This window comes from Salarias fasciatus, chromosome 22, assembly GCF_902148845.1.
Source record: "Salarias fasciatus chromosome 22, fSalaFa1.1, whole genome shotgun sequence".
Lineage (NCBI taxonomy): Eukaryota > Metazoa > Chordata > Actinopteri > Blenniiformes > Blenniidae > Salarias > Salarias fasciatus.
The window spans coordinates 24,038,035-24,059,976 of NC_043765.1; the positions used below are offsets into that span (position 1 = coordinate 24,038,035).

At 45.0% G+C, this 21,942-nt stretch overlaps 18 non-coding genes across 18 annotated transcripts; 9 read left to right on the forward strand and 9 right to left on the reverse strand.

Annotated features, from left to right (window-relative positions):
• Positions 1 to 1,205: 1,205 nt before the first annotated feature.
• On the reverse strand, positions 1,206 to 1,279 carry trnan-guu (transfer RNA asparagine (anticodon GUU)). Its single transcript has one exon. It is a non-coding gene; the product is annotated as a tRNA-Asn (tRNA).
• Positions 1,280 to 2,026: 747 nt separating this feature from the next.
• trnaq-cug (transfer RNA glutamine (anticodon CUG)) lies at positions 2,027 to 2,098 on the forward strand. Its single transcript has one exon. It is a non-coding gene; the product is annotated as a tRNA-Gln (tRNA).
• Positions 2,099 to 3,612: 1,514 nt separating this feature from the next.
• trnan-guu (transfer RNA asparagine (anticodon GUU)) lies at positions 3,613 to 3,686 on the reverse strand. The gene has a single exon. It is a non-coding gene; the product is annotated as a tRNA-Asn (tRNA).
• A 747-nt stretch (positions 3,687 to 4,433) lies between these two features.
• On the forward strand, positions 4,434 to 4,505 carry trnaq-cug (transfer RNA glutamine (anticodon CUG)). The gene has a single exon. It is a non-coding gene; the product is annotated as a tRNA-Gln (tRNA).
• A 1,514-nt stretch (positions 4,506 to 6,019) lies between these two features.
• Positions 6,020 to 6,093, reverse strand: trnan-guu (transfer RNA asparagine (anticodon GUU)). The gene has a single exon. It is a non-coding gene; the product is annotated as a tRNA-Asn (tRNA).
• A 747-nt stretch (positions 6,094 to 6,840) lies between these two features.
• On the forward strand, positions 6,841 to 6,912 carry trnaq-cug (transfer RNA glutamine (anticodon CUG)). The gene has a single exon. It is a non-coding gene; the product is annotated as a tRNA-Gln (tRNA).
• Positions 6,913 to 8,427: 1,515 nt separating this feature from the next.
• On the reverse strand, positions 8,428 to 8,501 carry trnan-guu (transfer RNA asparagine (anticodon GUU)). The gene has a single exon. It is a non-coding gene; the product is annotated as a tRNA-Asn (tRNA).
• Positions 8,502 to 9,248: 747 nt separating this feature from the next.
• On the forward strand, positions 9,249 to 9,320 carry trnaq-cug (transfer RNA glutamine (anticodon CUG)). Its single transcript has one exon. It is a non-coding gene; the product is annotated as a tRNA-Gln (tRNA).
• Positions 9,321 to 10,834: 1,514 nt separating this feature from the next.
• Positions 10,835 to 10,908, reverse strand: trnan-guu (transfer RNA asparagine (anticodon GUU)). The gene has a single exon. It is a non-coding gene; the product is annotated as a tRNA-Asn (tRNA).
• Positions 10,909 to 11,655: 747 nt separating this feature from the next.
• Positions 11,656 to 11,727, forward strand: trnaq-cug (transfer RNA glutamine (anticodon CUG)). Its single transcript has one exon. It is a non-coding gene; the product is annotated as a tRNA-Gln (tRNA).
• Positions 11,728 to 13,242: 1,515 nt separating this feature from the next.
• trnan-guu (transfer RNA asparagine (anticodon GUU)) lies at positions 13,243 to 13,316 on the reverse strand. Its single transcript has one exon. It is a non-coding gene; the product is annotated as a tRNA-Asn (tRNA).
• A 747-nt stretch (positions 13,317 to 14,063) lies between these two features.
• Positions 14,064 to 14,135, forward strand: trnaq-cug (transfer RNA glutamine (anticodon CUG)). The gene has a single exon. It is a non-coding gene; the product is annotated as a tRNA-Gln (tRNA).
• Positions 14,136 to 15,650: 1,515 nt separating this feature from the next.
• On the reverse strand, positions 15,651 to 15,724 carry trnan-guu (transfer RNA asparagine (anticodon GUU)). Its single transcript has one exon. It is a non-coding gene; the product is annotated as a tRNA-Asn (tRNA).
• Positions 15,725 to 16,471: 747 nt separating this feature from the next.
• Positions 16,472 to 16,543, forward strand: trnaq-cug (transfer RNA glutamine (anticodon CUG)). Its single transcript has one exon. It is a non-coding gene; the product is annotated as a tRNA-Gln (tRNA).
• A 1,515-nt stretch (positions 16,544 to 18,058) lies between these two features.
• On the reverse strand, positions 18,059 to 18,132 carry trnan-guu (transfer RNA asparagine (anticodon GUU)). Its single transcript has one exon. It is a non-coding gene; the product is annotated as a tRNA-Asn (tRNA).
• A 747-nt stretch (positions 18,133 to 18,879) lies between these two features.
• trnaq-cug (transfer RNA glutamine (anticodon CUG)) lies at positions 18,880 to 18,951 on the forward strand. Its single transcript has one exon. It is a non-coding gene; the product is annotated as a tRNA-Gln (tRNA).
• A 1,515-nt stretch (positions 18,952 to 20,466) lies between these two features.
• On the reverse strand, positions 20,467 to 20,540 carry trnan-guu (transfer RNA asparagine (anticodon GUU)). Its single transcript has one exon. It is a non-coding gene; the product is annotated as a tRNA-Asn (tRNA).
• A 747-nt stretch (positions 20,541 to 21,287) lies between these two features.
• Positions 21,288 to 21,359, forward strand: trnaq-cug (transfer RNA glutamine (anticodon CUG)). Its single transcript has one exon. It is a non-coding gene; the product is annotated as a tRNA-Gln (tRNA).
• The last annotated feature ends 583 nt before the right edge of the window (positions 21,360 to 21,942 follow it).

Consider the following 21,942-nt stretch of genomic DNA (forward strand, 5'->3'; position numbering starts at 1 on the left):
AAGGTCAAAAAGGCGTTTCACAATTCACATTCCTCTTCCAAAAGACAGAAACCAGTTGAAGCTCCCCTCACCACCTGTAGGTAGTACTGAAGCATTTGTTGTCAGCTAAAACACAACTCGGCCTGAATGCACGTGTGAAATGTGACCAAGTTTCCTGTAAAGTGGGTCATTGAGAACTGTTTCACATTGCTACACCTCCTCCAGCACAAGAAACCAATCACACCTCAAATCTGACTGGTCATAACCGCTTTCAGCTGCCTGAGGATCTCACAACAGTGCAGGGATTGGATGGCACCCTTCCAGGAGTCTCTGTACCATGTCGTCAGTGTTGCTGAACTTCTGCTTAGGTTCTGGATCAGCTTGTACTCTGGAGAGTTCATTTATTGTCTTGTCTTTGGGCATTTCACTGCTCCTGAGGAGTTGCGCTCAGTTTCCTGTCGCACCAACTAGTGTCTTTTTGCTAGAGAGAGCAGCAGAAAAGAGCCCAACTATATTGATTTTTAACGATTCCACCCAGTAGCGACCATGAAGGTGCTGTGACAGCGAGTCTCTCCACCGGTCAAAAGCTTTCATTTGGTAGACTAACGCCCAAACTTGTTCTTGTTCCAGCGACCGCAATGTGGAGACCAGGGTGGACGCCTGGCAGTTGGCCTGTCCACAGGTTCCATGATTTAATTTCACAGCTTGGATGATGACATGACACGACACCTCAAGATCTTCCTTTGGTCCACACATCGGCAGTGATTCTCAGGTCGCTGTCACACTCATTTGTTGTGTCTTCAATCCCACGTGCTACATTTGCCTGTACTATCTGAAGTTGCACATTGAATGTGTTGAATGTCACTGTTTTGGTTCAAGTGGGCTTCGTCACATGTCTCGGAAGAGGCTTTGTCCATTCTCAAAACGGATTGATTAGTTTGTGGCGTCAGCTTGACAAGATTGGCAGATGTGGCAGTAAATGCATGTCATTCATGGACTTTGAAATTGTCAGCAAAGGTTTCACAATGCTAATAAGCCAGCAATCCAAGGAGAGTGTTGACTGCAGTTGTCAGTGCGACATGAAGTTGAAGAGAAAGAGAGATGAAATGATTTCATCTGTTGAAATGATGGAAGAAGGTCCAACCGGAGAAAAGTGTCACATGAAGGCAGACTGCTGATAGTGAGTCAATGCCAAGACCTTGAAACCTGGCAGGAAGAATGGCCAACGTCCCTGGGTGGGCTTGAACCACCAACCTTTCGGTTAACAGCCGAACGCGCTGACCTATTGCGCCACAGAGACAGACACCAAAAGGGGGCGTGGTCAATTTTTTTAAACCATAATAAACACGATGGCCAAGAAGTATTGGCACAGATTAGTAAAACCTGTCAGTGGAATTAAAATACAAAGAAAAACATACGTGCACCCTTGAAAAATATGACCACCCTATCCAGAATCATCAGTCAATCTAAACACGCCAATCTTCAGCTTTGCATTGAAAAATCGGAGATAAGTCATGGCGCGAATGCCAAAGGCAGTTTGTTCCACAGTGTGGGAGCAGCAAAAGCAGAAGAAAAAAAGAAAAACAAAGAGTCATCTCACTGTTTGTGTGGAACTTGAATGCTTCCAACAGAAGCTGACCTGAGGAAAGCAAGGTCCTGCCATGCTCACGGATAGTTAAAATCTCACAGTGTTAGGAAGGAGTCAGGCCATGAATGGCACTGAAAACAAATGACAGGAGTTTAAAATTGTTTGTAAAATGTCAACGTCGTCTTCTCAATTGGTCATGTGTTGAATCACTGAATCTCATTATTTGACTTTTGCATCTCTGTTGGATGACAAAACACACTGTGTCTTTAGCAGAGGATGATACTGGCCAAGGAACCTCGGGGTTATGGGCCCAGCGCACTGCCGCTTCACCACTCAGCTCTTTATAAATCTTTTTAATGTATGTAGAAATACAAATGCATGAAATGATGCAACGTTTCCAGTTGAAGCCATAATTTTTCCTAGATGTCTGTGAAAGCAAGATATTGGCACCTTGTCAGTGGTTCCATGGTGTAATGGTGAGCACTCTGGACTCTGAATCCAGCAATCCGAGTTCAACTCTCGGTGGAACCTGAATTGCCGTTCACAACACTGAGCCCGTTACAGAGTGACGGGTTTACCTCTGTTCCTACAGTTATTGAGCTGTGTGCCTCAGTCCACTGGGAAGGACAGGCTTCTCACAAGACAAACTGTAGTACTGTCACAATTGATTTTCTATTTGATTGAAATTTGAAGCCACGCTCGCATGTAAGAGTCGCTGTGTCTGTGGCGAAAATTGGTGAGAGCGTGTGGCCGTTAACTGAAAAGCTGGTGGACCAAGCCCACCTTGGGAAGTGACTTACTGGCAAATGACTTGGAATCACTTCTGCAGAGCATGTGGTCAAGGTCAAAAAGGCGTTTCACAATTCACATTCCTCTTCCAAAAGACAGAAACCAGTTGAAGCTCCCCTCACCACCTGTAGGTAGTACTGAAGCATTTGTTGTCAGCTAAAACACAACTCGGCCTGAATGCACGTGTGAAATGTGACCAAGTTTCCTGTAAAGTGGGTCATTGAGAACTGTTTCACATTGCTACACCTCCTCCAGCACAAGAAACCAATCACACCTCAAATCTGACTGGTCATAACCGCTTTCAGCTGCCTGAGGATCTGACAACAGTGCAGGGATTGGATGGCACCCTTCCAGGAGTCTCTGTACCATGTCGTCAGTGTTGCTGAACTTCTGCTTAGGTTCTGGATCAGCTTGTACTCTGGAGAGTTCATTTATTGTCTTGTCTTTGGGCATTTCACTGCTCCTGAGGAGTTGCGCTCAGTTTCCTGTCACACCAACTAGTGTCTTTTTGCTAGAGAGAGCAGCAGAAAAGAGCCCAACTATATTGATTTTTAACGATTCCACCCAGTAGCGACCATGAAGGTGCTGTGACAGCGAGTCTCTCCACCGGTCAAAAGCTTTCATTTGGTAGACTAACGCCCAAACTTGTTCTTGTTCCAGCGACCGCAATGTGGAGACCAGGGTGGACGCCTGGCAGTTGGCCTGTCCACAGGTTCCATGATTTAATTTCACAGCTTGGATGATGACATGACACGACACCTCAAGATCTTCCTTTGGTCCACACATCGGCAGTGATTCTCAGGTCGCTGTCACACTCATTTGTTGTGTCTTCAATCCCACGTGCTACATTTGCCTGTACTATCTGAAGTTGCACATTGAATGTGTTGAATGTCACTGTTTTGGTTCAAGTGGGCTTCGTCACATGTCTCGGAAGAGGCTTTGTCCATTCTCAAAATGGTTTGATTAGTTTGTGGTGTCAGCTTGACAAGATTGGCAGATGTGGCAGTAAATGCATGTCATTCATGGACTTTGAAATTGTCAGCAAAGGTTTCACAATGCTAATAAGCCAGCAATCCAAGGAGAGTGTTGACTGCAGTTGTCAGTGCGACATGAAGTTGAAGAGAAAGAGAGATGAAATGATTTCATCTGTTGAAATGATGGAAGAAGGTCCAACCGGAGAAAAGTGTCACATGAAGGCAGACTGCTGATAGTGAGTCAATGCCAAGACCTTGAAACCTGGCAGGAAGAATGGCCAACGTCCCTGGGTGGGCTTGAACCACCAACCTTTCGGTTAACAGCCGAACGCGCTGACCTATTGCGCCACAGAGACAGACACCAAAAGTGGGCGTGGTCAATTTTTTTAAACCATAATAAACACGATGGCCAAGAAGTATTGGCACAGATTAGTAAAACCTGTCAGTGGAATTAAAATACAAAGAAAAACATACGTGCACCCTTGAAAAACATGACCACCCTATCCAGAATCATCAGTCAATCTAAACACGCATATCTTCAGCTTTGCATTGAAAAATCGGAGATAAGTCATGGCGCGAATGCCAAAGGCAGTTTGTTCCACAGTGTGGGAGCAGCAAAAGCAGAAGAAAAAAAGAAAAACAAAGAGTCATCTCACTGTTTGTGTGGAACTTGAATGCTTCCAACAGAAGCTGACCTGAGGAAAGCAAGGTCCTGCCATGCTCACGGATAGTTAAAATCTCACAGTGTTAGGAAGGAGTCAGGCCATGAATGGCACTGAAAACAAATGACAGGAGTTTAAAATTGTTTGTAAAATGTCAACGTCGTCTTCTCAATTGGTCATGTGTTGAATCACTGAATCTCATTATTTGACTTTTGCATCTCTGTTGGATGACAAAACACACTGTGTCTTTAGCAGAGGATGATACTGGCCAAGGAACCTCGGGGTTATGGGCCCAGCGCACTGCCGCTTCACCACTCAGCTCTTTATAAATCTTTTTAATGTATGTAGAAATACAAATGCATGAAATGATGCAACGTTTCCAGTTGAAGCCATAATTTTTCCTAGATGTCTGTGAAAGCAAGATATTGGCACCTTGTCAGTGGTTCCATGGTGTAATGGTGAGCACTCTGGACTCTGAATCCAGCAATCCGAGTTCAACTCTCGGTGGAACCTGAATTGCCGTTCACAACACTGAGCCCGTTACAGAGTGGCGGGTTTACCTCTGTTCCTACAGTTATTGAGCTGTGTGCCTCAGTCCACTGGGAAGGACAGGCTTCTCACAAGACAAACCGTAGTACTGTCACAATTGATTTTCTATTTGATTGAAATTTGAAGCCACGCTCGCATGTAAGAGTCGCTGTGTCTGTGGCGAAAATTGGTGAGAGCGTGTGGCCGTTAACTGAAAAGCAGGTGGACCAAGCCCTCCTTGGGAAGTGACTTACTGGCAAATGACTTGGAATCACTTCTGCAGAGCATGTGGTCAAGGTCAAAAAGGCGTTTCACAATTCACATTCCTCTTCCAAAAGGCAGAAACCAGTTGAAGCTCCCCTCACCACCTGTAGGTAGTACTGAAGCATTTGTTGTCAGCTAAAACACAACTCGGCCTGAATGCACGTGTGAAATGTGACCAAGTTTCCTGTAAAGTGGGTCATTGAGAACTGTTTCACATTGCTACACCTCCTCCAGCACAAGAAACCAATCACACCTCAAATCTGACTGGTCATAACCGCTTTCAGCTGCCTGAGGATCTCACAACAGTGCAGGGATTGGATGGCACCCTTCCAGGAGTCTCTGTACCATGTCGTCAGTGTTGCTGAACTTCTGCTTAGGTTCTGGATCAGCTTGTACTCTGGAGAGTTCATTTATTGTCTTGTCTTTGGGCATTTCACTGCTCCTGAGGAGTTGCGCTCAGTTTCCTGTCGCACCAACTAGTGTCTTTTTGCTAGAGAGAGCAGCAGAAAAGAGCCCAACTATATTGATTTTTAACGATTCCACCCAGTAGCGACCATGAAGGTGCTGTGACAGCGAGTCTCTCCACCGGTCAAAAGCTTTCATTTGGTAGACTAACGCCCAAACTTGTTCTTGTTCCAGCGACCGCAATGTGGAGACCAGGGTGGACGCCTGGCAGTTGGCCTGTCCACAGGTTCCATGATTTAATTTCACAGCTTGGATGATGACATGACACGACACCTCAAGATCTTCCTTTGGTCCACACATCGGCAGTGACTCTCAGGTCGCTGTCACAATCATTTGTTGTGTCTTCAATCCCACGTGCTACATTTGCCTGTACTATCTGAAGTTGCACATTGAATGTGTTGAATGTCACTGTTTTGGTTCAAGTGGGCTTCGTCACATGTCTCGGAAGAGGCTTTGTCCATTCTCAAAACGGATTGATTAGTTTGTGGTGTCAGCTTGACAAGATTGGCAGATGTGGCAGTAAATGCATGTCATTCATGGACTTTGAAATTGTCAGCAAAGGTTTCACAATGCTAATAAGCCAGCAATCCAAGGAGAGTGTTGACTGCAGTTGTCAGTGCGACATGAAGTCGAAGAGAAAGAGAGATGAAATGATTTCATCTGTTGAAATGATGGAAGAAGGTCCAACCGGAGAAAAGTGTCACATGAAGGCAGACTGCTGATAGTGAGTCAATGCCAAGACCTTGAAACCTGGCAGGAAGAATGGCCAACGTCCCTGGGTGGGCTTGAACCACCAACCTTTCGGTTAACAGCCGAACGCGCTGACCTATTGCGCCACAGAGACAGACACCAAAAGTGGGCGTGGTCAATTTTTTTAAACCATAATAAACACGATGGCCAAGAAGTATTGGCACAGATTAGTAAAACCTGTCAGTGGAATTAAAATACAAAGAAAAACATACGTGCACCCTTGAAAAATATGACCACCCTATCCAGAATCATCAGTCAATCTAAACACGCCAATCTTCAGCTTTGCATTGAAAAATCGGAGATAAGTCATGGCGCGAATGCCAAAGGCAGTTTGTTCCACAGTGTGGGAGCAGCAAAAGCAGAAGAAAAAAAGAAAAACAAAGAGTCATCTCACTGTTTGTGTGGAACTTGAATGCTTCCAACAGAAGCTGACCTGAGGAAAGCAAGGTCCTGCCATGCTCACGGATAGTTAAAATCTCACAGTGTTAGGAAGGAGTCAGGCCATGAATGGCACTGAAAACAAATGACAGGAGTTTAAAATTGTTTGTAAAATGTCAACGTCGTCTTCTCAATTGGTCATGTGTTGAATCACTGAATCTCATTATTTGACTTTTGCATCTCTGTTGGATGACAAAACACACTGTGTCTTTAGCAGAGGATGATACTGGCCAAGGAACCTCGGGGTTATGGGCCCAGCGCACTGCCGCTTCACCACTCAGCTCTTTATAAATCTTTTTAATGTATGTAGAAATACAAATGCATGAAATGATGCAACGTTTCCAGTTGAAGCCATAATTTTTCCTAGATGTCTGTGAAAGCAAGATATTGGCACCTTGTCAGTGGTTCCATGGTGTAATGGTGAGCACTCTGGACTCTGAATCCAGCTATCCGAGTTCAACTTTCGGTGGAACCTGAATTGCCATTCACAACACTGAGCCCGTCACAGAGTGGCGGGTTTACCTCTGTTCCTACAGTTATTGAGCTGTGTGCCTCAGTCCACTGGGAAGGACAGGCTTCTCACAAGACAAACTGTAGTACTGTCACAATTGATTTTCTATTTGACTGAAATTTGAAGCCACGCTCGCATGTAAGAGTCGCTGTGTCTGTGGCGAAAATTGGTGAGAGCGTGTGGCCGTTAACTTAAAATACTGGTGGACCAAGCCCACCTTGGGAAGTGACTTACTGGCAAATGACTTGGAATCACTTCTGCAGAGCATGTGGTCAAGGTCAAAAAGGCGTTTCACAATTCACATTCCTCTTCCAAAAGACAGAAACCAGTTGAAGCTCCCCTCACCACCTGTAGGTAGTACTGAAGCATTTGTTGTCAGCTAAAACACAACTCGGCCTGAATGCACGTGTGAAATGTGACCAAGTTTCCTGTAAAGTGGGTCATTGAGAACTGTTTCACATTGCTACACCTCCTCCAGCACAAGAAACCAATCACACCTCAAATCTGACTGGTCATAACCGCTTTCAGCTGCCTGAGGATCTGACAACAGTGCAGGGATTGGATGGCACCCTTCCAGGAGTCTCTGTACCATGTCGTCAGTGTTGCTGAACTTCTGCTTAGGTTCTGGATCAGCTTGTACTCTGGAGAGTTCATTTATTGTCTTGTCTTTGGGCATTTCACTGCTCCTGAGGAGTTGCGCTCAGTTTCCTGTCACACCAACTAGTGTCTTTTTGCTAGAGAGAGCAGCAGAAAAGAGCCCAACTATATTGATTTTTAACGATTCCACCCAGTAGCGACCATGAAGGTGCTGTGACAGCGAGTCTCTCCACCGGTCAAAAGCTTTCATTTGGTAGACTAACGCCCAAACTTGTTCTTGTTCCAGCGACCGCAATGTGGAGACCAGGGTGGACGCCTGGCAGTTGGCCTGTCCACAGGTTCCATGATTTAATTTCACAGCTTGGATGATGACATGACACGACACCTCAAGATCTTCCTTTGGTCCACACATCGGCAGTGATTCTCAGGTCGCTGTCACACTCATTTGTTGTGTCTTCAATCCCACGTGCTACATTTGCCTGTACTATCTGAAGTTGCACATTGAATGTGTTGAATGTCACTGTTTTGGTTCAAGTGGGCTTCGTCACATGTCTCGGAAGAGGCTTTGTCCATTCTCAAAACGGATTGATTAGTTTGTGGCGTCAGCTTGACAAGATTGGCAGATGTGGCAGTAAATGCATGTCATTCATGGACTTTGAAATTGTCAGCAAAGGTTTCACAATGCTAATAAGCCAGCAATCCAAGGAGAGTGTTGACTGCAGTTGTCAGTGCGACATGAAGTTGAAGAGAAAGAGAGATGAAATGATTTCATCTGTTGAAATGATGGAAGAAGGTCCAACCGGAGAAAAGTGTCACATGAAGGCAGACTGCTGATAGTGAGTCAATGCCAAGACCTTGAAACCTGGCAGGAAGAATGGCCAACGTCCCTGGGTGGGCTTGAACCACCAACCTTTCGGTTAACAGCCGAACGCGCTGACCTATTGCGCCACAGAGACAGACACCAAAAGGGGGCGTGGTCAATTTTTTTAAACCATAATAAACACGATGGCCAAGAAGTATTGGCACAGATTAGTAAAACCTGTCAGTGGAATTAAAATACAAAGAAAAACATACGTGCACCCTTGAAAAATATGACCACCCTATCCAGAATCATCAGTCAATCTAAACACGCCAATCTTCAGCTTTGCATTGAAAAATCGGAGATAAGTCATGGCGCGAATGCCAAAGGCAGTTTGTTCCACAGTGTGGGAGCAGCAAAAGCAGAAGAAAAAAAGAAAAACAAAGAGTCATCTCACTGTTTGTGTGGAACTTGAATGCTTCCAACAGAAGCTGACCTGAGGAAAGCAAGGTCCTGCCATGCTCACGGATAGTTAAAATCTCACAGTGTTAGGAAGGAGTCAGGCCATGAATGGCACTGAAAACAAATGACAGGAGTTTAAAATTGTTTGTAAAATGTCAACGTCGTCTTCTCAATTGGTCATGTGTTGAATCACTGAATCTCATTATTTGACTTTTGCATCTCTGTTGGATGACAAAACACACTGTGTCTTTAGCAGAGGATGATACTGGCCAAGGAACCTCGGGGTTATGGGCCCAGCGCACTGCCGCTTCACCACTCAGCTCTTTATAAATCTTTTTAATGTATGTAGAAATACAAATGCATGAAATGATGCAACGTTTCCAGTTGAAGCCATAATTTTTCCTAGATGTCTGTGAAAGCAAGATATTGGCACCTTGTCAGTGGTTCCATGGTGTAATGGTGAGCACTCTGGACTCTGAATCCAGCAATCCGAGTTCAACTCTCGGTGGAACCTGAATTGCCGTTCACAACACTGAGCCCGTTACAGAGTGGCGGGTTTACCTCTGTTCCTACAGTTATTGAGCTGTGTGCCTCAGTCCACTGGGAAGGACAGGCTTCTCACAAGACAAACTGTAGTACTGTCACAATTGATTTTCTATTTGATTGAAATTTGAAGCCACGCTCGCATGTAAGAGTCGCTGTGTCTGTGGCGAAAATTGGTGAGAGCGTGTGGCCGTTAACTGAAAAGCTGGTGGACCAAGCCCACCTTGGGAAGTGACTTACTGGCAAATGACTTGGAATCACTTCTGCAGAGCATGTGGTCAAGGTCAAAAAGGCGTTTCACAATTCACATTCCTCTTCCAAAAGACAGAAACCAGTTGAAGCTCCCCTCACCACCTGTAGGTAGTACTGAAGCATTTGTTGTCAGCTAAAACACAACTCGGCCTGAATGCACGTGTGAAATGTGACCAAGTTTCCTGTAAAGTGGGTCATTGAGAACTGTTTCACATTGCTACACCTCCTCCAGCACAAGAAACCAATCACACCTCAAATCTGACTGGTCATAACCGCTTTCAGCTGCCTGAGGATCTGACAACAGTGCAGGGATTGGATGGCACCCTTCCAGGAGTCTCTGTACCATGTCGTCAGTGTTGCTGAACTTCTGCTTAGGTTCTGGATCAGCTTGTACTCTGGAGAGTTCATTTATTGTCTTGTCTTTGGGCATTTCACTGCTCCTGAGGAGTTGCGCTCAGTTTCCTGTCACACCAACTAGTGTCTTTTTGCTAGAGAGAGCAGCAGAAAAGAGCCCAACTATATTGATTTTTAACGATTCCACCCAGTAGCGACCATGAAGGTGCTGTGACAGCGAGTCTCTCCACCGGTCAAAAGCTTTCATTTGGTAGACTAACGCCCAAACTTGTTCTTGTTCCAGCGACCGCAATGTGGAGACCAGGGTGGACGCCTGGCAGTTGGCCTGTCCGCAGGTTCCATGATTTAATTTCACAGCTTGGATGATGACATGACAAGACACCTCAAGATCTTCCTTTGGTCCACACATCGGCAGTGATTCTCAGGTCGCTGTCACACTCATTTGTTGTGTCTTCAATCCCACGTGCTACATTTGCCTGTACTATCTGAAGTTGCACATTGAATGTGTTGAATGTCACTGTTTTGGTTCAAGTGGGCTTCGTCACATGTCTCGGAAGAGGCTTTGTCCATTCTCAAAACGGATTGATTAGTTTGTGGCGTCAGCTTGACAAGATTGGCAGATGTGGCAGTAAATGCATGTCATTCATGGACTTTGAAATTGTCAGCAAAGGTTTCACAATGCTAATAAGCCAGCAATCCAAGGAGAGTGTTGACTGCAGTTGTCAGTGCGACATGAAGTTGAAGAGAAAGAGAGATGAAATGATTTCATCTGTTGAAATGATGGAAGAAGGTCCAACCGGAGAAAAGTGTCACATGAAGGCAGACTGCTGATAGTGAGTCAATGCCAAGACCTTGAAACCTGGCAGGAAGAATGGCCAACGTCCCTGGGTGGGCTTGAACCACCAACCTTTCGGTTAACAGCCGAACGCGCTGACCTATTGCGCCACAGAGACAGACACCAAAAGGGGGCGTGGTCAATTTTTTTAAACCATAATAAACACGATGGCCAAGAAGTATTGGCACAGATTAGTAAAACCTGTCAGTGGAATTAAAATACAAAGAAAAACATACGTGCACCCTTGAAAAATATGACCACCCTATCCAGAATCATCAGTCAATCTAAACACGCCAATCTTCAGCTTTGCATTGAAAAATCGGAGATAAGTCATGGTGCGAATGCCAAAGGCAGTTTGTTCCACAGTGTGGGAGCAGCAAAAGCAGAAGAAAAAAAGAAAAACAAAGAGTCATCTCACTGTTTGTGTGGAACTTGAATGCTTCCAACAGAAGCTGACCTGAGGAAAGCAAGGTCCTGCCATGCTCACGGATAGTTAAAATCTCACAGTGTTAGGAAGGAGTCAGGCCATGAATGGCACTGAAAACAAATGACAGGAGTTTAAAATTGTTTGTAAAATGTCAACGTCGTCTTCTCAATTGGTCATGTGTTGAATCACTGAATCTCATTATTTGACTTTTGCATCTCTGTTGGATGACAAAACACACTGTGTCTTTAGCAGAGGATGATACTGGCCAAGGAACCTCGGGGTTATGGGCCCAGCGCACTGCCGCTTCACCACTCAGCTCTTTATAAATCTTTTTAATGTATGTAGAAATACAAATGCATGAAATGATGCAACGTTTCCAGTTGAAGCCATAATTTTTCCTAGATGTCTGTGAAAGCAAGATATTGGCACCTTGTCAGTGGTTCCATGGTGTAATGGTGAGCACTCTGGACTCTGAATCCAGCAATCCGAGTTCAACTCTCGGTGGAACCTGAATTGCCGTTCACAACACTGAGCCCGTTACAGAGTGGCGGGTTTACCTCTGTTCCTACAGTTATTGAGCTGTGTGCCTCAGTCCACTGGGAAGGACAGGCTTCTCACAAGACAAACTGTAGTACTGTCACAATTGATTTTCTATTTGATTGAAATTTGAAGCCACGCTCGCATGTAAGAGTCGCTGTGTCTGTGGCGAAAATTGGTGAGAGCGTGTGGCCGTTAACTTAAAATACTGGTGGACCAAGCCCACCTTGGGAAGTGACTTACTGGCAAATGACTTGGAATCACTTCTGCAGAGCATGTGGTCAAGGTCAAAAAGGCGTTTCACAATTCACATTCCTCTTCCAAAAGACAGAAACCAGTTGAAGCTCCCCTCACCACCTGTAGGTAGTACTGAAGCATTTGTTGTCAGCTAAAACACAACTCGGCCTGAATGCACGTGTGAAATGTGACCAAGTTTCCTGTAAAGTGGGTCATTGAGAACTGTTTCACATTGCTACACCTCCTCCAGCACAAGAAACCAATCACACCTCAAATCTGACTGGTCATAACCGCTTTCAGCTGCCTGAGGATCTGACAACAGTGCAGGGATTGGATGGCACCCTTCCAGGAGTCTCTGTACCATGTCGTCAGTGTTGCTGAACTTCTGCTTAGGTTCTGGATCAGCTTGTACTCTGGAGAGTTCATTTATTGTCTTGTCTTTGGGCATTTCACTGCTCCTGAGGAGTTGCGCTCAGTTTCCTGTCACACCAACTAGTGTCTTTTTGCTAGAGAGAGCAGCAGAAAAGAGCCCAACTATATTGATTTTTAACGATTCCACCCAGTAGCGACCATGAAGGTGCTGTGACAGCGAGTCTCTCCACCGGTCAAAAGCTTTCATTTGGTAGACTAACGCCCAAACTTGTTCTTGTTCCAGCGACCGCAATGTGGAGACCAGGGTGGACGCCTGGCAGTTGGCCTGTCCACAGGTTCCATGATTTAATTTCACAGCTTGGATGATGACATGACACGACACCTCAAGATCTTCCTTTGGTCCACACATCGGCAGTGATTCTCAGGTCGCTGTCACACTCATTTGTTGTGTCTTCAATCCCACGTGCTACATTTGCCTGTACTATCTGAAGTTGCACATTGAATGTGTTGAATGTCACTGTTTTGGTTCAAGTGGGCTTCGTCACATGTCTCGGAAGAGGCTTTGTCCATTCTCAAAACGGATTGATTAGTTTGTGGTGTCAGCTTGACAAGATTGGCAGATGTGGCAGTAAATGCATGTCATTCATGGACTTTGAAATTGTCAGCAAAGGTTTCACAATGCTAATAAGCCAGCAATCCAAGGAGAGTGTTGACTGCAGTTGTCAGTGCGACATGAAGTCGAAGAGAAAGAGAGATGAAATGATTTCATCTGTTGAAATGATGGAAGAAGGTCCAACCGGAGAAAAGTGTCACATGAAGGCAGACTGCTGATAGTGAGTCAATGCCAAGACCTTGAAACCTGGCAGGAAGAATGGCCAACGTCCCTGGGTGGGCTTGAACCACCAACCTTTCGGTTAACAGCCGAACGCGCTGACCTATTGCGCCACAGAGACAGACACCAAAAGTGGGCGTGGTCAATTTTTTTAAACCATAATAAACACGATGGCCAAGAAGTATTGGCACAGATTAGTAAAACCTGTCAGTGGAATTAAAATACAAAGAAAAACATACGTGCACCCTTGAAAAACATGACCACCCTATCCAGAATCATCAGTCAATCTAAACACGCATATCTTCAGCTTTGCATTGAAAAATCGGAGATAAGTCATGGCGCGAATGCCAAAGGCAGTTTGTTCCACAGTGTGGGAGCAGCAAAAGCAGAAGAAAAAAAGAAAAACAAAGAGTCATCTCACTGTTTGTGTGGAACTTGAATGCTTCCAACAGAAGCTGACCTGAGGAAAGCAAGGTCCTGCCATGCTCACGGATAGTTAAAATCTCACAGTGTTAGGAAGGAGTCAGGCCATGAATGGCACTGAAAACAAATGACAGGAGTTTAAAATTGTTTGTAAAATGTCAACGTCGTCTTCTCAATTGGTCATGTGTTGAATCACTGAATCTCATTATTTGACTTTTGCATCTCTGTTGGATGACAAAACACACTGTGTCTTTAGCAGAGGATGATACTGGCCAAGGAACCTCGGGGTTATGGGCCCAGCGCACTGCCGCTTCACCACTCAGCTCTTTATAAATCTTTTTAATGTATGTAGAAATACAAATGCATGAAATGATGCAACGTTTCCAGTTGAAGCCATAATTTTTCCTAGATGTCTGTGAAAGCAAGATATTGGCACCTTGTCAGTGGTTCCATGGTGTAATGGTGAGCACTCTGGACTCTGAATCCAGCAATCCGAGTTCAACTCTCGGTGGAACCTGAATTGCCATTCACAACACTAAGCCCGTCACAGAGTGGCGGGTTTACCTCTGTTCCTACAGTTATTGAGCTGTGTGCCTCAGTCCACTGGGAAGGACAGGCTTCTCACAAGACAAACTGTAGTACTGTCACAATTGACTTTCTATTTGACTGAAATTTGAAGCCACGCTCGCATGTAAGAGTCGCTGTGTCTGTGGCGAAAATTGGTGAGAGCGTGTGGCCGTTAACTTAAAATACTGGTGGACCAAGCCCACCTTGGGAAGTGACTTACTGGCAAATGACTTGGAATCACTTCTGCAGAGCATGTGGTCAAGGTCAAAAAGGCGTTTCACAATTCACATTCCTCTTCCAAAAGACAGAAACCAGTTGAAGCTCCCCTCACCACCTGTAGGTAGTACTGAAGCATTTGTTGTCAGCTAAAACACAACTCGGCCTGAATGCACGTGTGAAATGTGACCAAGTTTCCTGTAAAGTGGGTCATTGAGAACTGTTTCACATTGCTACACCTCCTCCAGCACAAGAAACCAATCACACCTCAAATCTGACTGGTCATAACCGCTTTCAGCTGCCTGAGGATCTGACAACAGTGCAGGGATTGGATGGCACCCTTCCAGGAGTCTCTGTACCATGTCGTCAGTGTTGCTGAACTTCTGCTTAGGTTCTGGATCAGCTTGTACTCTGGAGAGTTCATTTATTGTCTTGTCTTTGGGCATTTCACTGCTCCTGAGGAGTTGCGCTCAGTTTCCTGTCACACCAACTAGTGTCTTTTTGCTAGAGAGAGCAGCAGAAAAGAGCCCAACTATATTGATTTTTAACGATTCCACCCAGTAGCGACCATGAAGGTGCTGTGACAGCGAGTCTCTCCACCGGTCAAAAGCTTTCATTTGGTAGACTAACGCCCAAACTTGTTCTTGTTCCAGCGACCGCAATGTGGAGACCAGGGTGGACGCCTGGCAGTTGGCCTGTCCACAGGTTCCATGATTTAATTTCACAGCTTGGATGATGACATGACAAGACACCTCAAGATCTTCCTTTGGTCCACACATCGGCAGTGACTCTCAGGTCGCTGTCACAATCATTTGTTGTGTCTTCAATCCCACGTGCTACATTTGCCTGTACTATCTGAAGTTGCACATTGAATGTGTTGAATGTCACTGTTTTGGTTCAAGTGGGCTTCGTCACATGTCTCGGAAGAGGCTTTGTCCATTCTCAAAATGGTTTGATTAGTTTGTGGTGTCAGCTTGACAAGATTGGCAGATGTGGCAGTAAATGCATGTCATTCATGGACTTTGAAATTGTCAGCAAAGGTTTCACAATGCTAATAAGCCAGTAATCCAAGGAGAGTGTTGACTGCAGTTGTCAGTGCGACATGAAGTTGAAGAGAAAGAGAGATGAAATCATTTCATCTGTTGAAATGATGGAAGAAGGTCCAACCGGAGAAAAGTGTCACATGAGGGCAGACTGCTGATAGTGAGTCAATGCCAAGACCTTGAAACCTGGCAGGAAGAATGGCCAACGTCCCTGGGTGGGCTTGAACCACCAACCTTTCGGTTAACAGCCGAACGCGCTGACCTATTGCGCCACAGAGACAGACACCAAAAGTGGGCGTGGTCAATTTTTTTAAACCATAATAAACACGATGGCCAAGAAGTATTGGCACAGATTAGTAAAACCTGTCAGTGGAATTAAAATACAAAGAAAAACATACGTGCACCCTTGAAAAATATGACCACCCTATCCAGAATCATCAGTCAATCTAAACACGCCAATCTTCAGCTTTGCATTGAAAAATCGGAGATAAGTCATGGCGCAAATGCCAAAGGCAGTTTGTTCCACAGTGTGGGAGCAGCAAAAGCAGAAGAAAAAAAGAAAAACAAAGAGTCATCTCACTGTTTGTGTGGAACTTGAATGCTTCCAACAGAAGCTGACCTGAGGAAAGCAAGGTCCTGCCATGCTCATGGATAGTTAAAATCTCACAGTGTTAGGAAGGAGTCAGGCCATGAATGGCACTGAAAACAAATGACAGGAGTTTAAAATTGTTTGTAAAATGTCAACGTCGTCTTCTCAATTGGTCATGTGTTGAATCACTGAATCTCATTATTTGACTTTTGCATCTCTGTTGGATGACAAAACACATTGTGTCTTTAGCAGAGGATGATACTGGCCAAGGAACCTCGGGGTTATGGGCCCAGCACACTGCCGCTTCACCACTCAGCTCTTTATAAATCTTTTTAATGTATGTAGAAATACAAATGCATGAAATGATGCAACGTTTCCAGTTGAAGCCATAATTTTTCCTAGATGTCTGTGAAAGCAAGATATTGGCACCCTGTCAGTGGTTCCATGGTGTAATGGTGAGCACTCTGGACTCTGAATCCAGCAATCCGAGTTCAACTCTCGGTGGAACCTGAATTGCCATTCACAACACTAAGCCCGTCACAGAGTGGCGGGTTTACCTCTGTTCCTACAGTTACTGAGCTGTGTGCCTCAGTCCACTGGGAAGGACAGGCTTCTCACAAGACAAACTGTAGTACTGTCACAATTGACTTTCTATTTGACTGAAATTTGAAGCCACGCTCGCATGTAAGAGTCGCTGTGTCTGTGGCGAAAATTGGTGAGAGCGTGTGGCCGTTAACTTAAAATACTGGTGGACCAAGCCCACCTTGGGAAGTGACTTACTGGCAAATGACTTGGAATCACTTCTGCAGAGCATGTGGTCAAGGTCAAAAAGGCGTTTCACAATTCACATTCCTCTTCCAAAAGACAGAAACCAGTTGAAGCTCCCCTCACCACCTGTAGGTAGTACTGAAGCATTTGTTGTCAGCTAAAACACAACTCGGCCTGAATGCACGTGTGAAATGTGACCAAGTTTCCTGTAAAGTGGGTCATTGAGAACTGTTTCACATTGCTACACCTCCTCCAGCACAAGAAACCAATCACACCTCAAATCTGACTGGTCATAACCGCTTTCAGCTGCCTGAGGATCTGACAACAGTGCAGGGATTGGATGGCACCCTTCCAGGAGTCTCTGTACCATGTCGTCAGTGTTGCTGAACTTCTGCTTAGGTTCTGGATCAGCTTGTACTCTGGAGAGTTCATTTATTGTCTTGTCTTTGGGCATTTCACTGCTCCTGAGGAGTTGCGCTCAGTTTCCTGTCACACCAACTAGTGTCTTTTTGCTAGAGAGAGCAGCAGAAAAGAGCCCAACTATATTGATTTTTAACGATTCCACCCAGTAGCGACCATGAAGGTGCTGTGACAGCGAGTCTCTCCACCGGTCAAAAGCTTTCATTTGGTAGACTAACGCCCAAACTTGTTCTTGTTCCAGCGACCGCAATGTGGAGACCAGGGTGGACGCCTGGCAGTTGGCCTGTCCACAGGTTCCATGATTTAATTTCACAGCTTGGATGATGACATGACAAGACACCTCAAGATCTTCCTTTGGTCCACACATCGGCAGTGACTCTCAGGTCGCTGTCACAATCATTTGTTGTGTCTTCAATCCCACGTGCTACATTTGCCTGTACTATCTGAAGTTGCACATTGAATGTGTTGAATGTCACTGTTTTGGTTCAAGTGGGCTTCGTCACATGTCTCGGAAGAGGCTTTGTCCATTCTCAAAATGGTTTGATTAGTTTGTGGTGTCAGCTTGACAAGATTGGCAGATGTGGCAGTAAATGCATGTCATTCATGGACTTTGAAATTGTCAGCAAAGGTTTCACAATGCTAATAAGCCAGTAATCCAAGGAGAGTGTTGACTGCAGTTGTCAGTGCGACATGAAGTTGAAGAGAAAGAGAGATGAAATGATTTCATCTGTTGAAATGATGGAAGAAGGTCCAACCGGAGAAAAGTGTCACATGAGGGCAGACTGCTGATAGTGAGTCAATGCCAAGACCTTGAAACCTGGCAGGAAGAATGGCCAACGTCCCTGGGTGGGCTTGAACCACCAACCTTTCGGTTAACAGCCGAACGCGCTGACCTATTGCGCCACAGAGACAGACACCAAAAGTGGGCGTGGTCAATTTTTTTAAACCATAATAAACACGATGGCCAAGAAGTATTGGCACAGATTAGTAAAACCTGTCAGTGGAATTAAAATACAAAGAAAAACATACGTGCACCCTTGAAAAATATGACCACCCTATCCAGAATCATCAGTCAATCTAAACACGCCAATCTTCAGCTTTGCATTGAAAAATCGGAGATAAGTCATGGCGCAAATGCCAAAGGCAGTTTGTTCCACAGTGTGGGAGCAGCAAAAGCAGAAGAAAAAAAGAAAAACAAAGAGTCATCTCACTGTTTGTGTGGAACTTGAATGCTTCCAACAGAAGCTGACCTGAGGAAAGCAAGGTCCTGCCATGCTCACGGATAGTTAAAATCTCACAGTGTTAGGAAGGAGTCAGGCCATGAATGGCACTGAAAACAAATGACAGGAGTTTAAAATTGTTTGTAAAATGTCAACGTCGTCTTCTCAATTGGTCATGTGTTGAATCACTGAATCTCATTATTTGACTTTTGCATCTCTGTTGGATGACAAAACACATTGTGTCTTTAGCAGAGGATGATACTGGCCAAGGAACCTCGGGGTTATGGGCCCAGCACACTGCCGCTTCACCACTCAGCTCTTTATAAATCTTTTTAATGTATGTAGAAATACAAATGCATGAAATGATGCAACGTTTCCAGTTGAAGCCATAATTTTTCCTAGATGTCTGTGAAAGCAAGATATTGGCACCCTGTCAGTGGTTCCATGGTGTAATGGTGAGCACTCTGGACTCTGAATCCAGCAATCCGAGTTCAACTCTCGGTGGAACCTGAATTGCCATTCACAACACTAAGCCCGTCACAGAGTGGCGGGTTTACCTCTGTTCCTACAGTTACTGAGCTGTGTGCCTCAGTCCACTGGGAAGGACAGGCTTCTCACAAGACAAACTGTAGTACTGTCACAATTGACTTTCTATTTGACTGAAATTTGAAGCCACGCTCGCATGTAAGAGTCGCTGTGTCTGTGGCGAAAATTGGTGAGAGCGTGTGGCCGTTAACTTAAAATACTGGTGGACCAAGCCCACCTTGGGAAGTGACTTACTGGCAAATGACTTGGAATCACTTCTGCAGAGCATGTGGTCAAGGTCAAAAAGGCGTTTCACAATTCACATTCCTCTTCCAAAAGACAGAAACCAGTTGAAGCTCCCCTCACCACCTGTAGGTAGTACTGAAGCATTTGTTGTCAGCTAAAACACAACTCGGCCTGAATGCACGTGTGAAATGTGACCAAGTTTCCTGTAAAGTGGGTCATTGAGAACTGTTTCACATTGCTACACCTCCTCCAGCACAAGAAACCAATCACACCTCAAATCTGACTGGTCATAACCGCTTTCAGCTGCCTGAGGATCTGACAACAGTGCAGGGATTGGATGGCACCCTTCCAGGAGTCTCTGTACCATGTCGTCAGTATTGCTGAACTTCTGCTTAGGTTCTGGATCAGCTTGTACTCTGGAGAGTTCATTTATTGTCTTGTCTTTGGGCATTTCACTGCTCCTGAGGAGTTGCGCTCAGTTTCCTGTCGCACCAACTAGTGTCTTTTTGCTAGAGAGAGCAGCAGAAAAGAGCCCAACTATATTGATTTTTAACGATTCCATCCAGTAGCGACCATGAAGGTGCTGTGACAGCGAGTCTCTCCACCGGTCAAAAGCTTTCATTTGGTAGACTAACGCCCAAACTTGTTCTTGTTCCAGCGACCGCAATGTGGAGACCAGGGTGGACGCCTGGCAGTTGGCCTGTCCACAGGTTCCATGATTTAATTTCACAGCTTGGATGATGACATGACAAGACACCTCAAGATCTTCCTTTGGTCCACACATCGGCAGTGACTCTCAGGTCGCTGTCACAATCATTTGTTGTGTCTTCAATCCCACGTGCTACATTTGCCTGTACTATCTGAAGTTGCACATTGAATGTGTTGAATGTCACTGTTTTGGTTCAAGTGGGCTTCGTCACATGTCTCGGAAGAGGCTTTGTCCATTCTCAAAACGGATTGATTAGTTTGTGGTGTCAGCTTGACAAGATTGGCAGATGTGGCAGTAAATGCATGTCATTCATGGACTTTGAAATTGTCAGCAAAGGTTTCACAATGCTAATAAGCCAGCAATCCAAGGAGAGTGTTGACTGCAGTTGTCAGTGCGACATGAAGTTGAAGAGAAAGAGAGATGAAATGATTTCATCTGTTGAAATGATGGAAGAAGGTCCAACCGGAGAAAAGTGTCACATGAAGGCAGACTGCTGATAGTGAGTCAATGCCAAGACCTTGAAACCTGGCAGGAAGAATGGCCAACGTCCCTGGGTGGGCTTGAACCACCAACCTTTCGGTTAACAGCCGAACGCGCTGACCTATTGCGCCACAGAGACAGACACCAAAAGTGGGCGTGGTCAATTTTTTTAAACCATAATAAACACGATGGCCAAGAAGTATTGGCACAGATTAGTAAAACCTGTCAGTGGAATTAAAATACAAAGAAAAACATACGTGCACCCTTGAAAAATATGACCACCCTATCCAGAATCATCAGTCAATCTAAACACGCCAATCTTCAGCTTTGCATTGAAAAATCGGAGATAAGTCATGGCGCGAATGCCAAAGGCAGTTTGTTCCACAGTGTGGGAGCAGCAAAAGCAGAAGAAAAAAAGAAAAACAAAGAGTCATCTCACTGTTTGTGTGGAACTTGAATGCTTCCAACAGAAGCTGACCTGAGGAAAGCAAGGTCCTGCCATGCTCACGGATAGTTAAAATCTCACAGTGTTAGGAAGGAGTCAGGCCATGAATGGCACTGAAAACAAATGACAGGAGTTTAAAATTGTTTGTAAAATGTCAACGTCGTCTTCTCAATTGGTCATGTGTTGAATCACTGAATCTCATTATTTGACTTTTGCATCTCTGTTGGATGACAAAACACACTGTGTCTTTAGCAGAGGATGATACTGGCCAAGGAACCTCGGGGTTATGGGCCCAGCACACTGCCGCTTCACCACTCAGCTCTTTATAAATCTTTTTAATGTATGTAGAAATACAAATGCATGAAATGATGCAACGTTTCCATTCGAAGCCATAATTTTTCCTAGATGTCTGTGAAAGCAAGATATTGGCACCTTGTCAGTGGTTCCATGGTGTAATGGTGAGCACTCTGGACTCTGAATCCAGCAATCCGAGTTCAACTCTCGGTGGAACCTGCATTGCCATTCACAACACTGAGCCCGTTACAGAGTGGCGGGTTTACCTCTGTTCCTACAATTATTGAGCTGTGTGCCTCAGTCCACTGGGAAGGACAGGCTTCTCACAAGACAACCACCGCAGCACCGACATAACAGTTGCGTTTATCCTATAAAATCTGTTCAAATTAAAATGGTGATATGTAACACAATAATAAAATAAAATAATAAAAAGCTTAAAGTTCAGCACACACACACACACATTTTGCCCTCATACACAAAGACCACCAACTTTTTCTGTCAGTTCTGCACCTCATGCTGTCCAGGTACATTTGTTCATCTTCCTCCTCCTCTTCTCCACCTTTCAGTAGCATTTCTTTGCCCTCCTCTGTCAAAGTTGTCACTGTATCACCTTCCCATTCACTCTTATTCCCAGTACCCGAGAGTTTCAGCAAAAAGCACTCCATGTTTTATCACGAGTTGCAACCACGAAAACTGTGCGCTGCTCCCATCAGCAGGAAGCGGTCAGTTCAAAGGTGATTGCATGGCCTGCACCTATTGGCTGATTCAGGCCACATGTTTTTTTTTTCTCTTTCTTTTGTAA